The sequence below is a fragment of the Vicugna pacos genome, chromosome 22 (assembly GCF_048564905.1).
Source record: "Vicugna pacos chromosome 22, VicPac4, whole genome shotgun sequence".
NCBI classification, from domain to species: Eukaryota; Metazoa; Chordata; class Mammalia; order Artiodactyla; family Camelidae; genus Vicugna; species Vicugna pacos.
Genome location: NC_133008.1, coordinates 1,799,530 through 1,816,407, shown reverse-complemented (window position 1 = coordinate 1,816,407; position 16,878 = coordinate 1,799,530). Strand labels below are relative to the sequence as shown.

The 16,878-nt window shown below is 48.1% G+C and overlaps 1 protein-coding gene across 1 annotated transcript in view; it reads right to left on the bottom strand.

Moving 5' to 3' along the window:
• The window catches only part of LOC140688318 (uncharacterized), a 136,633-nt gene extending 128,311 nt beyond the window's left edge, over positions 1–8,322 (bottom strand). Inside the window, exon 1 of the mRNA XM_072946943.1 lies at positions 8,086–8,322. The gene's annotated coding sequence lies outside the window, so the exon portion shown is untranslated. The remainder of the gene's footprint in view (positions 1–8,085) is intronic.
• Positions 8,323–16,878: the final 8,556 nt, after the last annotated feature.

Genomic DNA, 16,878 nt, shown 5'->3' with positions numbered 1-16,878 from the left:
TGAGATGAACCAGGGTCGGGGTGAGAATGCAAGGTCCCTTCACGGCTGACAGGGGTGTTGGAGACTCACTACCGCATAATAACCACACGGCCGTCAGTGGTGGACATCAGCTGCAACAGACACAGAGTCAGCTATTTACTGCCAAAAAGGGGTAAAAGTAAAGGCCGGTGCAGGGAGGCCTGCACGGCTGCTGAGGCAAACCACAGACCCGGCTCTGAATGCCCACTGGCTGAAGCAGAGAGGAAGCTACGGTCCCCTTTAGGGGTCCCTGTGTCCACCAGATCCAAGTGAACCAGCTCCTAAGGACAAGGCAATGTTTTCCTGATACTTAGAAAAACCAGCCTCATAAAGGGAACAAAAGAGTGGCATGGTTTTAGGCCCGCTCCTGCCCCTCTATGAATGCAAAGTAAAGTAAATGGCACTGGGAAGGTGAATGCAAAAAAAAAAACCAAAAAACAAAAAACCGGTGACTGCTTCCTCCAACAGCGTCCCCTGCAGCTGCTCACCCCCGAGCCGGCCACTTCCTCACCAGTGACCGCCGGCCAGGAAGCGCCGTCACGCACGTCACACAGCGACAGCCAGGAACCGTGTGCCGAGCACGTTTGTGTAAAAGCCAGAATCAAGCAAGGTGCTGCAGATTTTGACTTTCCAAGTTTAAATACTCCATGAAAGAATCCCTCAGCAGCCGCCTAAATCAATTCGCATCTCACTTCTTCAAAACAAATAAACAAAATTAGTAAGAGAGCATTTGTTACCAAATATAAGGACGAACTAACAGGTTCCTCAAAGCAAGGACTTTAACAGATATCAAACTCCAGTGGGTGATGTGCTAACATAGCAAAAATTCCAAAAAAGTAGAAAATAAGATGACTAGGATAATATACGAATCATGGCAACTGTTAAGTTTTTGCTTTTTATAGCGATGGAGACGGCACAGAGGGCGATCTGGCTATTCCAATGCAGGGTGTGCACAGCCCACATTTTCAGACCCAACAACATGGTCACGGGGTGGTATAAGGGAAAAAGGAAAATAGAAAAAGGAATAGAGGAACAGCCAAAATTAGAAACACACGAGAACAAAAATGACTTTGACAGCATTTACAAGAAATTACGTCAGTGTGATGAGGACAGGGACGCGGGGACGGTGAGACTCACCCTCACCTCCTGATCCAGGGAAGGCAGGGGCCTGAGGGGAGCGATGCTGCCGGGGGACCCCAACGTGGTCAGCGCCCCAAACCAAAACTTCACCTAGATGCGTGTAGACAGCTTTTGAGCTACAAAATGTGGTCGCATTTCAAGCTGGACAACTTTACTCACTCCCACCAAGAGGAACAGGGGAGAATTAGGTTCTGCTCCTGAACCAAAGCATTGTTTAAAAAATTAATGACTGTGTAATAGTAAAAGCAACAATGGAGTAAAAGTCACTGGAGGAGAACGTGCTTGACCCGAGCTCACTGGCCACGTTATCTCACTGACGTTCAGATGCTGGCTGAGCCCTTATGGTACCAGAACAGACAGACCCACCAGGAGGGAGGTTTAATGTGCTGCTGTATTTTGATGCCGGCAGCCATGCCTGGTACATGAGGTTCTGGGTAAACAATGGTGACAGTGTCAACCACTATGGGCTAAGCACACATCCAGCTACTCCGCCAAATCCCAAGGGCAGACTTCAAAAGGCAAAAACAAGCTGGCATTCTCTGTTGGCTCTGCAGAATCAGAGCCAAGCAGTTGCTGAGCAAAAATGTCACCAGTGCCTCCTATGACAAAATAGGAGGCACTGGCGTGGGGCTGGGGCAGGGCTCCAGGCTTCCACTGATCACCCACCAGTCTGTCCAGGGGGTGAAGGAGGTCCCTGCTTTCATTGCACCGATGCACCTACCTTGAATGACGCCTTAGGACTCAACAGGAGGTGACAGGTGAGGTGAACGGAGCCAGCCTTGGTGTAGCACGGTTCTGGCAGCTATGCCCTCAGCAGTGCCCAGTTTCCTAAACCTGACACCTCATCTCCAAGGAGCAGAAGTGTAGTGTGGGCATGTAGATCACAGGGCCCTGTGAGGACAAGTACAGATCATGGCCACGACATGCCTCTCCCCTTCCTTAAGCCATAGAGGAATGTCCGGGGAGGAAGTGAAAATTATTCCAGAGCCTGCCAGGCACCACACGCAGGTGGGACACGGATCCCCTGTGTCTGTCATTCACAGGACTGGTGTGGATTTTCTTTTTATCAATTCTCTGGCATCTTCTCCTCCATCTTACCAACAACAAGAAAGTAGAATCTGACCTTAGAATCACAGAGAATCACAGAGCCCCTCCTGCACAGCGGGCCCGGCAGCACGTGCCATGTCCTCCGACCGTCACCTGTGGGACCGCCATGAGCGCTCTCCAGACTCAAGGCCCGAGGCCGTAGGCCGGGGGGACACAGCTCACCTCACTCTCCCCAGTAAAGGGGGACCACCTCTCGGCAAAGACGTCTCACCCTCTTCTGCCCGAGGGACAGCTTGAAAGATACACAGGGAAACATAGTAGAGGGTGAGGGGTTAGGCAGCCCAGAAGAGATCATCTGCACTTCCAAGGCAGAGTGGGGTCTTTGACCTAATCACAGGGACAAAGTGAGGACGAATTTTTCCCTGCTGTGTCCCATACACCGTGACATGCCTTTCCCTGCATAAGGAGCTAATTCGGAAGCCCCTGGCAGTGTTTCTGATGCCCTAACTTGGCATGGTGGCTGTCAGGCAGGGGAGAGGGCCTGAGCCGTGCTGGTGCTGGGCCTGGGAGGCAGGAGACATCGGCTCCACCCTGAGCTCAACCAGCACCTCGTTCTGCGTCTCGGGATTCAGAGTCTCATTTATAAGCAAAGGGATGAAACTGTCCCAGGACAGGCTGTCCAACAGGAGTGAAATGAGAGTCATGTAAATAATGTTTCTCAGTTGCCACGTTTAAAATGTAACAACAACAAAAAAAAACCAAGTAACTGATTTTAAGAACAGACCTTACTTATTCTACTGTATGTAAAATACTATCATTTTGACGTGTAATCAATATAGAAAGTAACAAGATAGTTTATATTCTTTTTACTAGACAAGTTTCAGCGTCTGATGTGCATTTGACCTACAGCACATCTCAGCTCAGACCGGCCTCCTCCCCAGCACTACTAACAACAGTAGCTGTGGCTACTCTGTTGGACAGCAACTCCAGGGGTCCCCCCAAGTGTCCTGGCTGAAAGGGGGGAGTAAGTGTCCACACTAACCCTAAAAGGATCTCTCTGAAACAAAGGCGGATTTAGTTTTAAACGTCTGAAAACCGGCGGGCTACACCTCCTTCCCGCCTTGGCTACAAGAAAGCCCTCCTCCTTGATGATCCCATTCTGGATGTAGGGAAGCAATCTGTCACACAGCCAGGGTGGCCCGGCCTTCAGGTTGACTTGCCTGCTGTCTGTGTCCAGTCCCACGATGTCCTCCTTCTCAAATAGGATGTAGAGGAGGGGGGTCTTCTCCCCAGAATTTTCGGGGTCCCCATCCAGCCACTTGGACTTGGGCAAGATGAAGAGTGACTCAGTGAAGTCGTCGATCCTCTTCTCCACCACCCTGCAGTCCTCGTAGATTGAAGGCCACGTCGGTGTGCGGCTGCTCGGCCACCTCCCCATACAGCACAAAGACAAAGAGCTGAGAGTCGTAGAGCGTGGTGCCATACAGCTCCTCTGTGCGTGGAGCTTCTAGAAGGTCTTGGCCAAGAGGCAGTCAGTAATGGTGACAAGGCCCATGACATTGCGGTGGGTCTGGAAGTCACTCCATCCATTCTCGGGCGCATAGAGATACCTATAGTAGATACAGAGTGCCCACTGGGAGCCGCACGGTCTGATCTGGCTCACCAAGGAGATTCCATTATAGATGCAAAAGAAATTCTCTAAGATGATCCCCACGGGTTGGACCACAATCGGGAGAGTCTGGCGGTCCTCAGCGCACTGCACGTAGTCAGGGGCGTTCATGTTGCAGGCGCTGCCGAGAAGGGAGGGTAAATCGATGTACATACTGTGCTGTGGGCTGCGGGCCTCACTGGGATGCGGCGACCTGGTGTGCACCAGCCAGAAGGCAAGGGAAGTCCAAGCAAATCGGGGATAAGTTTGTCCTCAGCATCTGCACATGGCTACTGAAGCTCAGATCACATTACCCAGCTTTTGGTCTAGGCTTCCATCCCCTGCAGAAAAGGATCATTTCTTGTTTTCTGTTTCCAAGCACCTAGGCAGGCCCTGATGCAAAGTCGGTGCTCAAAACTGCTGAATAAATGAATGAATAAAGGAACTGCTTCCCCACCCTTCAGCAGGATATAATGAAAAGAACCATAGTAGGATCAAAATATCTGGATTTCAACGCCAATTTATTTGAACTCCTAAGGTGCAGAATAATGGGTAAGAAAACTTGCTTTGGGGAGGAGGGTACAGTTCAGTGGTAGAGCACGTGCTTAGCATGTTCAAGGACCTAGGCTCAATCCTCAGTACCTCATTTTAGAAAAATGAAACAAATAAATAAACTTAATTAACCCCCTCAAAAAATATTTTCTCCATTCAAAATTCAAAAAAAACCACCTTGCAATTGACACAACATTGTAAACTTGACTATACTTCAATTAAAAAAAAACTTCTTGCCTTACAAGAATATATCTGGATTATGGAAGTTTGCAAATGTAAAATGCCTAGGGTACCACCTGCATAAGAAGAAGGAACTGTACAAATGTACTATCCCTCACTTATGAGCTATTTTTCCTTTGGGAAGATTATAACCTCTCAGAGATATTTTTCTCATATTAAAAAAAAAAGAAAAAGAAAACATTACCTGATTCTCCATACTGCTGAAGAATCAGATAACCCTATGAAAGCATCTGACCCACAGAGTTTATTCAATAAATGTTTGTTGAATGAATGAATAAACAAGCAAAGTGAATGCTGCTCCCTGCCACAGACCATCATAATGGTACTGCTTGGAAATGCCAAGCCCACGTTCCACCCAAATCTTCACTAACCACGTGGGTGACCTGGGCAGACCTGTGTGCTTCTCTCAACACCAGTTTATTCATAAATAGAAATGAGGGCAATAACACAAACCTAAAAGGGTTAGTGAGTCACAAATGAATAGTACCCCAACTTTGCAAGATGGAACTATTAAAGAAAATTGGGCAAAGAGTCCATAGGCCCTCTCCATATTATCTCTTACAACTCCATGGGAATCTACATTACATCTAAAAATAAAAAGTCTATTATTTTAAAGAGGCTATTGAGTTTAAATCAGCTCACCGTCTCAAATAAGGAACACACAGTACAAATAAGAGAATGCGCAGCCCATGAGATGCACTCAGTAAATATTCCCACTGAACCCACTGGTCCCTCCAAATTCAGAGCATGAGGATGTGTCCTCGTGGCCAGAGGCCACTGCACCTGAAGCTAAAAAAGCTAATGGTCCCCACTTTCAAAAGCCCCTGCCACCAACCTAGGTCTAATTTTGTATTTGTAATTTTTTTTCTTTTTATAAAATAGAAATCCCCAATTGCATAGCCTTCAGGTCACCAAAACCTGACCACAGAGATCATGATGGCAACCCTCCTTGGTGAAACAATAAAATGAAAAGCCATTTCCACAAGACCTGTGTGTAAATCTACTAGGGAACTTCATCCTGGACTGAGAGGAAGAGGACTGGGGAGGAGGGGGCAATCTGAGGCACACAGACCCATGGGCCACCTGTCCCACGATGGACATTACACTCAACCCTCACCCTCCAGGAACTTCAAAATACACACAGACAGAGTGATGTGGACAATATATATGTATTTTTAAAGAAATTCCGACTCTCTAGCAGGTCTTGTATCTACCGAGACACAAATGGCTTATGTGTATAATGTTTCACAAAAGCCTTAAAACATTACCACCCCAACTTGACACATTAAGAAGCTAGGGATAGAGGTTTATCACATTGTGCAAGATTAGAGAGATGCCACATCAGACACTGTATTTAAACCCAAGCCTTTGCTCCAGTGCTCACACAAGAAAGTGTGACATACTGCCCCTTTCCTGCCCTCTCCCTGCAATAAATCTCTGAAGAGTCTTTTCTGTGCCACGTGGAATCACAATCACGTCAATTTACCACAAAGAGCTATGTGACTCCTTGGAGGACGTGTCAAAATCTAAAGGGTTGTGATGGGAGGAGAGATTTGAATTTTCTGTTTCTCAAAGGAAACATGGCTTTAAAAGAAACTGAAAAGCACTTATCTAGTCTAAGCCCTCATTGTGCAGAGAAGGAAATGGAGGCTCAGAAGAGATGAGGAAAGGGACTTATGAACAAATATTGCCTCAGTGCAACACCAAGCCAGCCCTGGGCCCTTCTGGGGGAGTACCTGGAAGGCCCAGGAAAATGATTGTTAGAAAAAGGAAAGAGAAGAAGCATACAAGGCCCTGTCTCTACACCACCATACCATGAAGTTCCACCAAATTATCCAGTATTGGGTGCAGCCAAAATTTAGGTGGGCTAAAGAGGTTATAGAAACCTGGAAGTCTCAACCATAGTGGAAATTCCAACATTTACTGTTTTTTTCCAAGTTCAAGCATCAGTTCAGTGGGCGCTCCATACGAGGGACTACACGAGGCCTGGAGTTCTCCCAAATACAGATCTCTATTATCACGTGTGCAAACCACACACAGGCCCACCAGAAGAAAAACGCCCACACATAAGATGGAACTACTGAAACAGAAAAGAGCCAACCAGCATATATTGCTAGCAAAAACGGTGCTGCTAGAAATAGACTCATGGACATAGAAAGCAAACTGTTGTTAGCAGGCAGGAAAGGGAGGATTAACAGATACACATTAATAAATATAAAATAAATGACAAGGACCTACTATATAGCACAGGGTACTATTTTCAATTTCTTGTAATGAGTTGTACTAAAAACAATCTGAAAAACATTTATATACATATGCATAAGCTTATAACTGAATCTCTGCTGTACATCTGAAGCTAACATGGTAAATTTACAACACTTCAATAAAAGATAATTTTATATAATAAGTAAAAATAAAAGCAACGCCATAAAAAAAAAAGTAAAAGAACACGGTAATCCCCTTAGCTGTAGGTGGTGGAGAACTCTGCAAGCACCAAGTCCACTCGAATACTCCAGCACTGGCGGTCACTCATTCTAACCATCAGAGAATCACTTGGCTTCTACGAGGTTACTTTTCTCTTCAGTGAAAGGCTACAGTTGCATCTAATGATGTATTGAATCTCATCATTCACAAACCCAAGAATTAATGAGGATTTCCCATAGGCCTGGCTCTGGACAGATGAAAAGATAGGGTCCCAGATATATTCATGTGTAGAAGAAGTTTATGCCATAAAGACATTAATTCTTCCTGCTTTGATAGACAGATTCATTGCAATTCTGATTAGAATTCCTCCCAGATATTTCATGGAATGTAACAAGTTAATTTATGGTCAGGAACAGCCAAGAAACTTCTTTAGAACCACCACTGGGAAGGGGTGGATAGGTCATGCATTTCAACTGGTCTTTCTGATGTGATGAAAACGTTCTGGAATAATAATGGTTGCACAAATGTGAATATGCTAAAAGCTGCTGAATTGTAACATTCAAGTGGGTGGACTTCATGGTGTGTGAACAATATCACAATAAAGCTGTTATATGAAAAAATCCTTCTTGCCAATTATTTTTCCCTCTATACTACTAGTCTGTCCCACAATTTAAGTAAAACAAACAAACAAAAAAAACAAAACAAACCAGATTTTGCCAGGAGCTCTTTAGGAGTACAATGTCCCTGGGTCTCCAACGCCTCAGGTTGTGCTGTTCCTGTTAACACACAATAGCTGGGCTGGACTAGTTAGGGACTATAAGTATCTTTTTAAGATCGACGGTCTCACGTTTCACCCTGGGAGAGTGAATGATGGAGGATGAGACAGCCTCATGCCTTCAGCTCATTTTTAACTGAACCAAGCCCTGCTTTCACCACTGTAATCCCTCTCAGTATAAAAACATGTGACATCAACAAGCACCGCCATCATAACACCTGAAAGTGTTCAAGGTACTTACCTGGGGCAGAAATCCTGATCAAGGAGACAGAAGCTCCCTCAGCACTGCCGCTCCCTTTTCCCGACTCCACCAGGAGAAGCTGGGAGTTACAGCCGCGGGCTCTCAGCCTGGGGAGCAGCGCCCACGCCGCTAATCTGGACCTCAGGGATCGGGAAAGGGAGAGGAAGGCAGCCCCGGTGTCGCGGGGCAGGGAGAGCGGGGTGGGGGACGCGGGCTGCAGCCCCGCTCGGAGGCCAGCCCCAGCCCCAGCCCAAGCCGCCCGCCCCGTCCGGGTGTGCAGACCCCGCCCGCCCGGGACACAGCCCGCCCAGTGGTGGGGACGGGTCGGCGGCCAAGGAGAGGAAGCCCGGGAGGGGAGGACTCGCGGGCGGGAGAGGGGAAGCGGACGCCAGCCGCGGACTGAGGGGAGCCCGGCTGGGCCAAGAGGCGGCAGGGGCACACCTGGCCCTGGAGAGCTGTGGCCAGGGCACGGGACAGGTGGCGCGGGCAGAGGGGTCTGGCCCGAGCAATCCAGCTGAACACACGCTGACTGGCGCCCTGGGGGCTGTGACACGCCGACCGACCTCCCGCAGCCGCCTCACCCCTTTCCCGATATCCCCTCGCCTTGCACTTCCACAGCCAGAGGCCCCGGCCCCAGGCAGTAGCCAAAGGCCTACAGGGCGACAGAGCTGAGAAGCCATTGGGGCCGATCCCAGGCTCGGAGCTGGAGCTTCCAACCCGCGGTCCAGCTGGCAGCAACTGCGCATGCGCAGGAGGGCCAGCGATCCGCTCTGGGTCCTGAGAGAGAAGGGGAACCGAGGGAGGGAGAATAGGGGTGGAGGAGGGGAGGCGGGGAAAAGTGGAGGGAGACACATGGACAGGAGAAGCAGAGGGAAGGCAGTTATCTGGAATTGGGAGGGGAGTAACAGAGATGGGGAGAAAGCGTTTTACCTCTTGGGGCACCCCGAAGGAGGCAGCAGTCCTGCCTATACACCCTTCTCTTACCCGTCATTGCCCACAGCTCATATTTTACGTCCCTGGCCCAGCCCTCCAGCTAAGGTCTCTGCAGAAACCCTACGGGTATCATACCCGTTGCCCCCACAAGGAGCTAGGTTTACTGTTGCTCAGGGAAGAACTGCAGGGCCCCCCATGGAGGGCTGGAGGAGGTCTAGAGGGGACACTGGAAAAACAGCAGGAGTGAATTCAGATACTGCTGCTCAGGTCGCCAAAGACAGCATTGCTATCTCTAAGGATATGACATTCTCCCAAATTTTCCATGAGTGAAGGAGCCTGTGAACACTAAGCAGGTTGTTAAGACACAGCAGCACATAATTTGCGTGACAACACAATTAGAGTATGATTTGATATTTGGAAAATAACTAGCCCATTGTTCTTTGAAACTGCAGCAGTAGCAATAGAAATAAAAAAGACTGAGCCGTCTTGGAGACAACAATCAATAAACAATTCTAAATCTGCAGAATTCCTTGACAATATTCAAGCAATGAGCTAGATGTGTGCTGCAGATACCTCTTACTGCAGGGCTCACTCCTGCAAAGCATAGAACTAGTTTCTCAGCACACAGAGGGAACCAAGTCAAGATTCCTAATCTTTTGAGATTTACTAAATGGCTGGAAAGATCACACAAGTACATACAGGCAAATATGATTAAATGGAATCAAATAATATCAAATGTGATTTGAGCACAGACGAAAGAGAAATTCCTTTCACCTGGGATCTAGAGAGACTTCTTCAGAAAATGTGGCTTTGGAGACGGCCAAAGACATGGGTGGAATTTTGGCAGAACAGGATGTAAGGAATTTAAAAACTTATTCTATAATTCATATAAAAATTCAAAGGATCCCAAAAATCCAAAACAACTTTGAACAAGAAAAACAAAGTTGGAAGACTTGCACTATCTGATTTTCAAACTTTTTTTATAAAGCTACAGTAATCAGAAATTAGGGTGTTGGTGTAAAACAGGAAAATAGAATAATGGAACACAATAGAATGTTCAGAACTAAACCAAGACTTATACAGACAATTGATTCTCAAAAAGGATGCTGTGGAGAAAGGATCTTTTCAGCATGTAGTGCTGGAACAATTAGATCGTGATACGCAAAAAAAAAAAATGAACTTTGATCCACACCTCACAAAATATACAAAATTTACCTCAAAATGGATCATAGATCTTAATAGGAAATCTAAAACTGTAAAACAGCTAGGAGAACAAGCATAGGCTTAAGGTTTATGGCCTTGGGTTTGGCAAATTTTTCTTTGCTATGACACCAAAAGTATCATCTATTTTAAAAAGAAACTGATAGAGTGAACTTTATGAACATGAAGACTCTTCAATGCTCTTCTAAACACTGCTAAGCAAATGAAAAGACAAGCCATAGACAGAAGCTATTTGCAGATCATATATCTGATAAAGGTCTCTCTTTGTATCTGATCCAGAATAAAGAGGTCTCAAAATTCAATAATAATTCAAACACCTGAATGAATGAGGCCAGAAAACACACTTCAGTAAAGATATCCAGATGGATAATAAGCATATGAAAAGATGCTGATTAAAGGTGTCATTAGTCATTAGAGAAATACTTTTAAAAACCACAGTGAGATACTAGTTCACATACATACTAGAATGAATACAGTTAGAAAGACTGACCTTACAAGGTGCTGGCAAGGAAGTAGAGCAACCAGAACTGATACACACCACGAGGAATTTACAATAGTACAACCATTTTGGAAAAGTCTTTAACAGATTCTTTTAAAAAGGTAAACACCTGTGTACCATATAATCCAGATATTCCTCATCTGGTGCTTTAGAAAGGAAAAGCATATGTCCATACAAAGACTTGTAACCAAATATTCACTGCTATTTTATTTATAATAGCACAAGTTGTAAATAACCCATGCATCCATCAAGAAGTAAATGCAGAAAGAAATGATGGTCTATACAAACACTGCTCAGCATCCACAAACTACCTCATGCTAACTTGGCAGTTTGCAGAGGGTTAAATCTTATCCCTGCACAGTTCTTCATATTTAGATAATAAAAATGATGGTGTCATCATGGGTATTTTTCCATCTTTTAAATACCCTTCAGTCTTCTTATAAAGCTACTTCTAATTAAGAGACCGTGTAAATAGTTTTCAATCTTCATAATAAATAACTGTGGTTTTATCTGGTTACTTAAATTATGAATAATAATGTTCACATTTGTAAAAGTTATTAAAATCAACATTGTTTAATGAAAATATCATTTCTTTTCGCATGAACATGTATTAACTACAAGAAATGTTCCATGCTTTCTTCTAAGATTTACTGTTAGAGCCTTAAAGAATAATATTTTCCTCAAAAGATATTACGGCAAAGGGATTTCTTTTGGTGGAACTGTTCCGGCATCAAATCTGGTGCATGTCTCAGGCCACTGGCAACATAGAGATGATAGAAATTAGGAGGCATTATAAACACAGAATCATTTTTAAAGGAATTAAAAAAACTGGATGTGTGTAAACAAAGAATCAGAGAATATTCTGGTGAAATAAATGTATTTTTCAGCTTAAGCAAGACATGGGGTGAATAAATCTGAAATGAAAAAACCACCCAGAGATTAGCAGCGAGTCATGCATGCAGTGTGAATGATCAAAACCAAGTTGTTTCCAAACCAGTGTGCAGGCTTGATGCCTTCATGAATCAAATCTGTGTGGCACCAGGCCACCTCGAATACATGTTGATGAGGTATTTATAAGCCCTTCACCATCCCAAATCAAAGCCCACGCACGAGCCACAAGACCATCACCTACACATTTGGAAAACACACAACATGGTGAATAGCACTTTTCTTGTTCAGTAGCCGGTGGCAGCGAACTGTGAGCAGACAGAGATACAGGGACACAGAGGCACCTCCCCTCACTCAGCTGATAAACTTCCGTGCATCCCTGGGGACAGGATTGTCATAAAATGCACCATGGATTGATTCTCCTCCTAGGAAAGGAACCGTAGTGCTGTCATTAGGTTTGAGCAGGGGTGGGTGGAGGATCTCAGAAGAGTTGTTTCAGCACACCAATAGAATTCTTGGCCACCGTGACCACGAAAGACAAGTCCCCTGCCATCCCGGTAGGCACTTGGGCTCCTGACAAAAGCTGGGCTCAGTAAAGGGTTGAGTAGAAGGCACAGACCTGAGGGATGCCCCAGCAATAGGCAGGAGGTAGGGCCTGGTTTATACTGCTCTGGGTGTATCCCAGACTCATCCGAATACGAAATCAGAAATTTGCAAAACAGCAGAGCTGGGGTGGATCATCTACTCCAGACTCCTCACCTTACAGTTAAAAGGGTGGCAACCCTGACAGGCAAAGCAACGTGCTAAAGGCAGAGCGTGGAAGTGGCAGTGCCAGATGAAACGCAGCGTGCAACCCCCGTTCAAGGCCGCTGACTCTGACGACGGGGCCAAGGTTTCCAATGAGGAGAATAAGACAGTGTAAATACTTTGTTCCCCCTAAAACCCCAAATGTTTTTTAAAGGCACAAAAACTCACCTTAACTAGATCTCTTCTGAGGGGGCTCTCTTCTGCTTCTTCGTCTTTCTGTCTCCATTTCCCTCTCTCAGACACAAACACATTCAGTTTTGTGAAAGGGGACTTCCTTCCATACAAAGACAGACTTCACATCTTCAGAAAGATACCTGAGAAAGCACGTTTCTCAATTCAAGTCTTTGTGGGAGTTCTGGGCAACTGGCTTATTTTCTAGAACAATCGGTAGTTACAAAATCAGGAAATCATCTTCCACAAAGGCAGAGTTCTGGTCCGTGTTGATAAAGTTGGGGATGTCACATTTCATGAGTCTGTTCGGCTCCTCCTCTGGCCACCTGCTGCATCTGATGGCTTCCTGGAGCCGAATAACACTGTAAAGGGCTATGGTAGGGATACCAGCTTTGGCCTTGTCCAAGTGGTCCACTTCATTGATGTAGCAGTGAAAGAGGGACCTAGATTCGTCATTGCACTGCCAGAGAACACCTTGGGCAGCAGCGGTCTTCCAAAGTCTGACACAAAGCTGTTGAGTCTAAATCTCTTCTCGGGAGACTCTGCCTTGCTACAAAGAAAACCAAAATAAAATATCGTTCACAGTGTAGCTCGGTGACCTGAAGAATCATAGTTTTTGCCATCTACTGAGAGTAAATCCCTGCACAGAGCATGCTGACATGCACTGGAATCGAAAGACATCACTTCTGAACACATACAATTAAACCCAAGGCAAAAGTCTAAAGTGAGGGCCCATGGACCATCCTAAAAAGACATCGTTCCCTGAGAATCCTCAATATTGGTGCCTCGCACACCAGTGTTTCTCCGTGGGACACTCAGATCTCTTCATCAGGATTCGTTAAAGTGCTTCTTAAAATGCAGAATTCTGGGGTGCACACCCTCAGAGTCTCCAGAGGTAGCGACTGGTAGTCTGTATTTTCATAGCCACCAGGATAACTAAACATGCTCAGGTTTAGCACCGCAGTCTACATCGGGTCACCTGAGCATCGACAATTCTGTCTCACGGGATGGGGGGTGCCATGTGTGTCAGGGTGCTGTCCTACCCATGTGTCTCCCCTGATTCTCAGAACTGACAGTGCTGCCCCATTGGGCACGAAATACCACCGTTTCACAATGCATACGCAGGGCGCCCGACTGAAAAACAATCAGTGATAGGAGAGGGGACAAAACTCAGCTTCCTGTTACCTTGTTTCACTTACTGTGGGACGAGTGATCAATTCAAGGGTAATAAATCAGTGAATGAGTGAATAACATGACTCGCGTTAGTCCCACGAGTGCCTGGAAGAGCAAGCCTGGGCACATTGAGAACCATAACAGCCCATCTACTTAAATGTCATCCTCCACAGATCTATGTAAAGGTTACTTCCACCCAGGCAGTGACTCCACAAGGGCAAGAATCATGTATGAACACACTCTCAAATCCAGAACAGAACCTGACAACAATTAGGCTCTGGAGTCTGTGTTTAGCGAGTGTGGAATCTCAGTGATTCCAGCTCTTACACCTTGCCTTCCCATCCCACCACACACGATATGGCCCTTATGTCCAGTTCTCCCGGGGCTGGGGCCACGGAACCCATTTATAGGACTGGAAGAATCTGATCATTTAAACCATCCCCCAGATTATCATCAAGAGTCACCTGCATTTCAGGGATCAGTAATCCCAGAAGCTTTGCAGTTCAGGCAGCTGAGGGATTTTTATATCAGCTCTGTCTTCTACTGTGACTGCCTGGGTGACATCAGACAAGGAATTCTGAAAAGCCTGAACTTTTCCTTTCAGGAATAATCTAATTAACAAATCTCGTTGACCACTCAACAAATGTGATGTGAAGATCAATAATTTACACAGGAGTACAACATTCACTAGGTCGTGGATTTAGAATCAGAGGAAAATCATTTTAGAAAGATTGACAGAATGTAGCTTTAATGCGAATTTAAGTATTCTTACCTTTCAGTAAATCATCTTCCCCTACTTATCACTTCACCCAAGTTTAAAAGATGTCTGAGAACAGGGATGAGTGTGTCAGCAATCTGAGACCCAATAACCTAAAATGTCACCTAGGAAAAAGAGGGGAGTAACACATTTTTAAAAAGCATGGTGAGGATGGCGGGGCCATCCCCAACCCCAGACTAAGAAGCTCTGAGTAATAGCTTTCCTGCCTGCCTGGGGCATCAGCTGATGTGAAAATCCACCCAGAAACCTCACTGTCCAGCAGCTCTTCCATAACACAGGCTACACTTTCTCAGAATTAAGAATTGCGTCCAGTAACCACTTCGCTGAAGAATAAAGACAAAGGAGAACAAGAGAGTTCTGCCCCTCCCAAGGGAGAGCCCAGACCTCGGGCTGCATGCACTGCGCCCACCTCCCTGGAGAAGAATAAACTGGAGAAGGGCGTTCTGCGAAACTGCGGCAGCAAAGGTTGAGATGGGAACAAATTGACCAGCTGGCCAGGGACAGCCCCCTCCGTCGCTGCCTTGGCGGCTGCCTCAGCCCTCTCAGCCCATCCTGCCCACCTCCGGTGGCTAAGCTGTCAGAGAAATTGCTTTGCGACCTGGAGCAACAGAGGCTGCCCTCAGGCCAATCTGCGGAAAAGATGGGAGCTAAACCCCCAGCTCCCGAGCGGCAGGCTCCATACCCCCGCCAACACCCCGACGCCCCCGCACCCTACCGCAACCCCGGGGAAATATGACCCGAAGAAGTGTGACCTGGGAACGAGGGGCAGCAGAGGCCGCCCCCACGTCAGGCCTGCAGAGAGATTGGAGCTTATCCTCCAGCTCTCCAGGGGCAGCCCCTGTCCTCTCCACCTCCTGATCTCACCGCGCCCACCTTCCAGGAGCAATCAGACCAGGTGTGGGGTGTCAGGCGAATCTTGCGCCAGAGAGGACGTCCCCAGGCCAGGTCAGGGGAGAGGAGAAGAAGTGGCCCCATTAGGCGGGGCAGCCGGCCGTCGCAACTGCCTCTGCCCCTCGACCACATCGGGCCCGTCTCCCAGGAGCAAGCTGACCTGGAGACGGGCATCCGGCTTCTTGGGCAGCAGAGGACGCCCCCAGGATTGGTCACGGGGAAGAGGAGAGCAAATTGACAGGCTCTGCGCTGCAGGTCTTCTACCCCCGCCATCGCCACCCCCGCACCTTAAAGGCACCGCCCAGGGCGCCCGTCCCCCAGCAGGCTGAGTGGGACAGGTGCGTCTGGTGACCTGGGGCAGGAGAGGCCACTCCCACACCAGGACATCGGGGAGACGGGAGCCAATCCACCAGCTCCCCAAGGCAGCCCCTACCCCCGCAGCAGCCACCACTCTTGCCCATGACCTCACAGTGGCCTCCTCTAGGGAGCAGGCTGACCTGGAGATGGACGTCCGACGAACTTGGGACAACAGGGACCGCCCCCAGGGCAAACCATGGGGGGAAGTGGGAGCAAATGGACAAGTTCCATGGGAAAACCTGCCGCTGCTGCCACCACCCCCAAAGTACCAAGTCCAACTCCCGGGGTCAGGCCGACTAGGATACACGCGTCTCATAACACAGGGCAACAGCGACCGCCCCCAGGACAAGACGCGGGGAAGATGGGAGCAAATGGTCCGCTCCCCCGCTGCAGGCCCCCGACCACCGCCACCCCTGCACCCTGACTACCCTGCCTCCCGCCCCCAGCAGGCAAAGTGGGACAGGGGTGTCCCGGGACCTGGAGCAGCAGAGGCCGCCTTCAGGCCACGCGGTGCAGACATGGAGCTAATCCACAATCTCCTCCGGGGCAGCCTCCCTATGCCTGCAGCCACCACCTTACCAGCCCCCTGACCGCACCGCACCCATCTCCCAGGAGCAAGGTCACCTGGAGTCGGACCTCAGGCAAATCTCCGGCGGCAGACGTCGCCCCCAAGCCAGGCCGTGGGGGAGAGAAGAAATGGAGCAACTCCCTGGAACACATCCCCTGCCCCTGCCGCCTCCGCCGCCGCCTCCCAGGAGCAAGTTCATCTGGAGACCCGCGTCCCGCCTCTAGGGCAGCAGAAGCCGCCCCTGGCTCCGCCTCTGGGGAGAGCGGAGCGAATTGATCGGCTCCCCCGCGGCAGCCTCCCTCCCCCCGTGGGTCCCGCACCTTAACGGCCCCGCCCCCACTCCGCACTCAGCAAGCTGAGTGGGACAGGAGTGTCCGGCGACCTGGGGAAGAAGAGGCCGCTCCCAGGCCCAGCAGCCGGGACAAGGCAGCTATTCCACCCGTTCACCAGGGGTAGACCCGCTCCGCCCCTCTGCCGCTGCCACCGCCCTCTGACCTAACCGCCCCA